Source organism: Pinus tabuliformis, chromosome 6 (assembly GCF_031772625.1).
Source record: "Pinus tabuliformis cultivar Carrire ecotype Pingquan chromosome 6, CPIR1, whole genome shotgun sequence".
Taxonomy (NCBI): domain Eukaryota; kingdom Viridiplantae; phylum Streptophyta; class Pinopsida; order Pinales; family Pinaceae; genus Pinus; species Pinus tabuliformis.
The window spans coordinates 1,726,513,664-1,726,520,319 of record NC_142292.1 but is presented as its reverse complement, the minus strand read 5'-3'; the positions used below and the strand labels follow the sequence as shown (position 1 = coordinate 1,726,520,319).

General features: G+C 38.4%; 1 pseudogene; it reads left to right on the top strand.

Annotated features, from left to right (window-relative positions):
- The first annotated feature begins 6,051 nt into the window (after positions 1-6,051).
- LOC149265709 (sister chromatid cohesion protein PDS5 homolog C pseudogene) lies at positions 6,052-6,447 on the top strand (annotated as a pseudogene).
- Positions 6,448-6,656: the final 209 nt, after the last annotated feature.

Below are 6,656 nucleotides of genomic sequence, written 5' to 3'. Positions count from 1 at the left end.
AAATTGGGGATTTGTTCGAATCCATAGCCATTCTTTCACAACCGTCATATCCATCAAAATCCATTAACAGTTGTCAGCCTATACACTTCGTCTATCATATCCGACCGCTTATCCTCATCATTAGGTCGTTAGGTGTCTTGGTACTGGCACATGTTTGCAGTTGTATTTTACTTAGCGGTTTTGGTCGTTCAATCAGGGTTTTCAAAATAGTATCATAGCAATCGGGGAAATGTTCTTGTGGGTTTTGCTTCTATTTTTCGAATTTGGAGCAGTCTGAAACTATTCCTTGTAAACAATCTTGAGCTCAGTTTTCAGGGATATTCTCATTGTACTGGATATTCTTTTTTCTGAGATTTTTCACCCAGCCGAAAGACACACTTGAGATCCGCGATTTTTATAAGAATAGCCTCAAAATTACAGATTGGGAAATGCAAACTATCTCCTGGTCATCTGTGTTGGAAAAGACCGTTCAATTTCAAAGCATTCAGCGACTCTGTGTTGTCAAAGATCTTTCAGCTCATGATGTTATAATGCGTATCATGCGCAAAGACAATTTCTTAATCAGGATGTAGAACAAGGGTGTGTTTGCCATGTCTATTCCTCGGTGGGTTCTTGGTGCAGGTCCTATGGTTCATAAAGCAAATGGCACCGAGAATTGCCTGATGTTGACAAAGACTCTGGAATGGACTAAAGCAGACCAGCAGAAAAAGAACAGCCTGAGCTGGTTGTCTTGAACATGCAAATGGATGGGGAGCTAGATTGGAGTGAAATGGAGTTCTTGATTAAGTGGAAAGGACAGTCATATACGCACTGTCAATGGCAATCTCTGTCTGAGCTTCAACATCTGAATGGTTTCAAAAAGGTGTTAAACTATATAAGGAAGAAGTATCTGACAGCAGAGATGTCAGCGGAAGGAGATTCTCAGAGTGATTTCCAAAAGGAATACCATGAGATTATTTATGATATTTGTCAACAACCACTTCAGTTGCCTCTGCCAAATGTTTCAAGTACAGTTCAGGAATTTTAGAAAGTGGAGGACTATTTATCTATGGTGGAATAGTAACCTTCTGAGATAATGCAGGATGCAGTGATTCCATCCATAAGTGCGTTGGTAAAGCCAGAGCTTCTAAGGCACCAAGACAAAGATGTCAGGCTCATTGTTGTTACTTGCATTAGTGAAATCACTAGAATAACGACACCTGAAGCACCATATAATGATGATTTAATGAGGGAAATATTTCAGTTGATTGTTGGAAGCCTTCAGGGACTAGACCAAATGAATAGTCCCACATTTGGAAGGAGGGTAACAATTTTAGAAACTGTCGCAAAAGTCAAGTCATGCGTTGTCATGCTGAACCTTCAGTGTGATAATCTCATCCTTGACATGTTTCAACATTTCCTTGCCAGTGCTAGTGAGAATCACACTGAAAACGTATCTGCTTCAATGCAAACAATTATGAGTTTGGTTTGAATGAGAGTGAAGACATATCACAACAACTGTTATCTGTTTTACTGAATAGCTTGAGAAGAGACAAGCAAAAAGCTTCACCAGCTGCCCTTGCACTAGCCGTAAATGTTGTTAAACGCTGTGCAGAAAAGTTGAGGCTAATAATCATGCTCATTTACAGGTTGTTCCCATAACCTTGTCCAAAGCATCAACTATGCGAAGTGAATTTTTAAAGGCAGGGAAGAAATTATTACATGGAGGAATGGGCTATTTCTTTGTGGAGATCCCAGAGGGAACTATATTAGCACATCCCCTTGCACCTGAAGAGAAGATGCCTATACAATTAACCAGATTCATACAGTTATATTTGGAACAGTCAATGGTGTTATTGGTGTCATTGCATCTCTTCCTCAAGAGCAATATCTGTTTCTTGAAAAGTTGCAAGAAAATCTTGTCAAAGTGATCAAGGGAGTAGGGTGCTTAAGCCATGAACAATGGCGATCATTTAGCTATGAAAGGAAGACTGTGCTTTTGAAATTACACAGCAGTTTCGTAGCGCGCTATGAAACTGCTGTAGCTTCATGTTACAATTCAGTTGATCAATTATGATTGACAAAGCGGCAAATCTTTTTGAAAGGTTTTGTCATCACACAGGTACATGAAAATGGTGGAGAACACATCAAGGACGTGGCAGTCTGCTCTATTTTGGGTAATTAAAGGATAAAGGACATGCTTCTTTGGATTCGATCATTTTGAGGTAAACCAAAGACCAGTAAAACAGGGATAATTTCCTATGTTTCAGGACAATGGAAAACGTGTGACATTGAAGACCAACATGGAGCCTTGAAGATCCATCACAACCAAACTAGAAGAGGACCAGATGTCAAAGAACGAGAATGATTGTAAATCAAAGCATAATTTGGAATTAGAATCCTACTTGATTTAGACCTCTAGATAGTCTAGTTGAAGTTTGTTATATTTAATAGGCAGTTAAAAGCTAAATAGGTGTCATTAGAAGTAGTTTTCGAATTCCCCTCATGCTTGAGGAGGAATCTCGATCAGTTAGAATAAGAGCTCTATATATAGTTGAAAGAGCAATGTAATCGGTGTTGGAAAATTTTATGGAAAAGCTTGTATTTGGCCTATGTAAGACTCATTTTCAGTAATACATGCTTGACTTTACTTCTCAGGATTCATGAAGGATTTTTTATGTTCAGAATATGTGATGTTGTCCTTTTCTTAATTCTCACAGTGGTATGGATGTATAATCACTCAGAATTCACTGAATGTGCTCTGAATTCCTGTATACATTTATAAACTGTGTGGTCTCATATGAGTTTATGTTCTAAATGTTTAAATGCTGAATGCCCTGACTTCCATGTAGGGTTGAGTTCATTGTTATATTGAGGTGTTTTTGACTCCATAAGCCCAATGGATAGTTTTGTTTAATGTGTTTCCACCATTTATATTTTTCACAGTTGTTCTATAAGAGTTAGCCATCTTATCTTTAATCAAAATCATTAATCCATCAAGAGAGAGCCCTCTCAGGTTGAGGAGGCTAAGCCTCAGCCTAAAGTAGGTTGAAATAGTTACTTAGAGTCAACCTGACTAGCAGCCTATCAGGATCTGATTTTGAGATAACATTTTGGTGCGTCTGCCGGGAGCCTGAAGTCTATTCATTCCCGAAATTAAGAGGTTGAACTTCTGAAGGTAGCAGGAGCTCAAACATCTATTTGAGGCTGCAAAACTACCTTTGCGACTCCACACCTCGAATAAGAAATTGGAAGGTGACTCCACTGCTAGAAGATCAGTAGCTTGATGAAGTTTCAAGATGAATTCCATTGCAAGAATGAATGCCAAGTATGCTCCTATGAATCGGTCTCATATCCCTGGTTTTCCAAATCCTATGCCAAAGGTTGATTGGTTAGAGGATCTTCCGATATTCAAAGGTGAAAAGAAAGACGATGTTGCTCTTCATTTGGTTAGGTTTCATATGCATGTGCGTAGTCTTAAGGTTCATTTCCCTGAAGATTGTCTCATGAAGATGTTTATGACCACTTTAGAAGGAAAAGCATGGTCTTGGTATAAAAGTTTGGAAAATGGTTCAATATATTCGCTTGCTAGTTTTCATGATGAATTCTATGAGATGTATAAAGAATGTTATCCTTCCTTATTGCTGCTTAAAGATTGCTGTAGGCATTCTTTAAGTCTTATTCAGTACTTGGAGGATTGTTATGATGATGATGAATTTATGGATGAAGAAATTTTAGAGGCTCTTCATAACAATGCATTTCAGCACCAAGAAGGAAGTATAACATCCCATGAAATGCAACATGAATATCAGCAAGGGTTTACTTATGAAAACCATGTTCAATCCCCTGATATGAATGAGAAGATGCAGCAAACTTGCCAGTCTTTTGGTCATAAAGAGTATGAAATTGATTGCAAACACCAAGAAGAAGTACTGGAAGATAGCTTTTACGACCCTCAGGCAGAGGAAAAGGTTGGTTTTTTATGTCAAACTTCTCAGCAGCTTACAGCAATAAATGATCATAAGAAAGAGAAAAATTATATTGTTTATGAGAATCATTCAGAAAAGCAGTTGGATAACATATCAAAGGAATTTTGTGTGGTTGAGAATCAGTTGTCTGAAGATGTAGAGTGTTATGATGATCATCAAAATAACCATGTCCTTTTTGACCCTGTAAGTGATTACATGGCAAAGCTTTGCACACCAGTATTTCATTTTCATTTGCATTATGAAGATCAGGTACATTATAAGTTGATTTGGTCATTTCACTATCATGGTTATTTTGAGGTCAGATACAGTCAAGAGCCTCCAATATCAGATAAGACAAATGATTGGCTACATTGGAAATTTCACATTGATTGAGCTGAAAGAAGTTTGAAATTGATAGGGTAGGTAGGTAGGAAATTGCAAATAAGCTCAAGGTGGACTGAGCCTTTTTCAGTAGATATAGATTTCTTTCTCCTACAGTGATCATCAAGCTTAAGCCCGAGGTGAAGGCCCAAGAAGCTGGAAAGGGATGTTTGTCAAGCAAATTTCCGTTTGTCATAAAAAAAAAATAAAGCACTGGACCTACGAGTTCTTAGTGTACTACAGGAGCACACTATCCCAAGTGGAGCCACTGTTATCACTCAAGAAAAATTTCTAAATTGTTCACATCAGTTCGATTGTTTGCCAAAGGGTTGGTGTCAATTTTGGGTCTAGTCTTTTCATCTGGTTTTAGAGTCTAAATAGTTTGAATAGGAGTCTTGTTAAGAGTATTGTTGGTATGTATAAAGGGGTCAATTCTCTGTTTTAGTCTATCATTGGTCTCACATCTCACATGGATATCATATGTCCAAACTCATTTCAAAGCCGAAATTGTCTAGGTGATTTCGTAGCGCCTGTAATCATTTTAAAGTGGTTTTGCAGCACATAAATCCTTTTTAGCAGTTTCGCAGCGCAACATGTTTTAGGTGATTTCGTAGCGCATAATTCATATTTTGCACTGGCTGCGCTACGAAATTGGGGATTTGTTCGAATCCATAGCCATTCTTTCACAGCTGTCATATCCATCAAAATCCATCAACAGTTGTCAGCCTATACACTTCGTCTATCATATCCGACCGCTTATCCTCATCATTAGGTCGTTAGGTGTCTTGGTACTGGCACATGTTTGCAGTTGTATTTTACTTAGCGGTTTTGGTCGTTCAATCAGGGTTTTCAAAATAGTATCAGAGCAATCGGGGAAATGTTCTTGTGGGTTTTGCTTCTATTCTTTGAATTTGGAGCAGTCTGAAACTATTCCTTGTAAACAATCTTGAGCTCATTTTTCAGGGATATTCTCATTGTACTGGATATTCTGTTTTCTGAGATTTTTCACCCAGCTGAAAGACACACTTGAGATCCGTGATTTTTATAAGAACAACCTCAAAATTACAGATTGGGAAATGCAAACTATCTCCTGGTCATCTATGTTGGAAAAGACCGTTCAATTTCAAAGCATTCAGCGACTCTGTGTTGTCAAATATCTTTCAGCTCATGATGTTATAATGCGTATCATGCGCAAAGACAATTTCTTAATCAGGATGTAGAACAAGGGTGTGTTTGCCATGTCTATTCCTCGGTGGGTTCTTGGTGCAGGTCCTATGGTTCATAAAGCAAATGGCACCGAGAATTGCCTGATGTTGACAAAGACTCTGGAATGGACTAAAGCAGACCAGCAGAAAAAGAACAGCCTGAGCTGGTTGTCTTGAACATGCAAATGGATGGGGAGCTAGATTGGAGTGAAATGGAGTTCTTGATTAAGTGTAAAGGACAGTCATATACGCACTGTCAATGGCAATCTCTGTCTGAGCTTCAACATCTGAATGGTTTCAAAAAGGTGTTAAACTATATAAGGAAGAAGTATCTGACAGCAGAGATGTCAGCGGAAGGAGATTCTCAGAGTGATTTCCAAAAGGAATACCATGAGATTATTTATGATATTTGTCAACAACCACTTCAGTTGCCTCTGCCAAATGTTTCAAGTACAGTTCAGGAATTTCAGAAAGTGGAGGACTATTTATCTATGGTGGAACAGTAACCTTCTGAGATAATGCAGGATGCAGTGATTCCATCCATAAGTGCGTTGGTAAAGCCAGAGCTTCTAAGGCACCAAGACAAAGATGTCAGGCTCATTGTTGTTACTTGCATTAGTGAAATCACTAGAATAACGACACCTGAAGCACCATATAATGATGATTTAATGAGGGAAATATTTCAGTTGATTGTTGGAAGCCTTCAGGGACTAGATCAAATGAATAGTCCCACATTTGGAAGGAGGGTAACAATTTTAGAAACTGTCGCAAAAGTCAGGTCATGCGTTGTCATGCTGAACCTTCAGTGTGATAATCTCATCCTTGACATGTTTCAACATTTCCTTGCCAGTGCTAGTGAGAATCACACTGAAAACGTATCTGCTTCAATGCAAACAATTATGAGTTTGGTTTGAATGAGAGTGAAGACATATCACAACAACTGTTATCTGTTTTACTGAATAGCTTGAGAAGAGACAAGCAAAAAGCTTCACCAGCTGCCCTTGCACTAGCCGTAAATGTTGTTAAACGCTGTGCAGAAAAGTTGAGGCTAATAATCATGCTCATTTACAGGTTGTTCCCATAACCTTGTCCAAAGCATCAACTATGCGAAGTGAATTTTTAA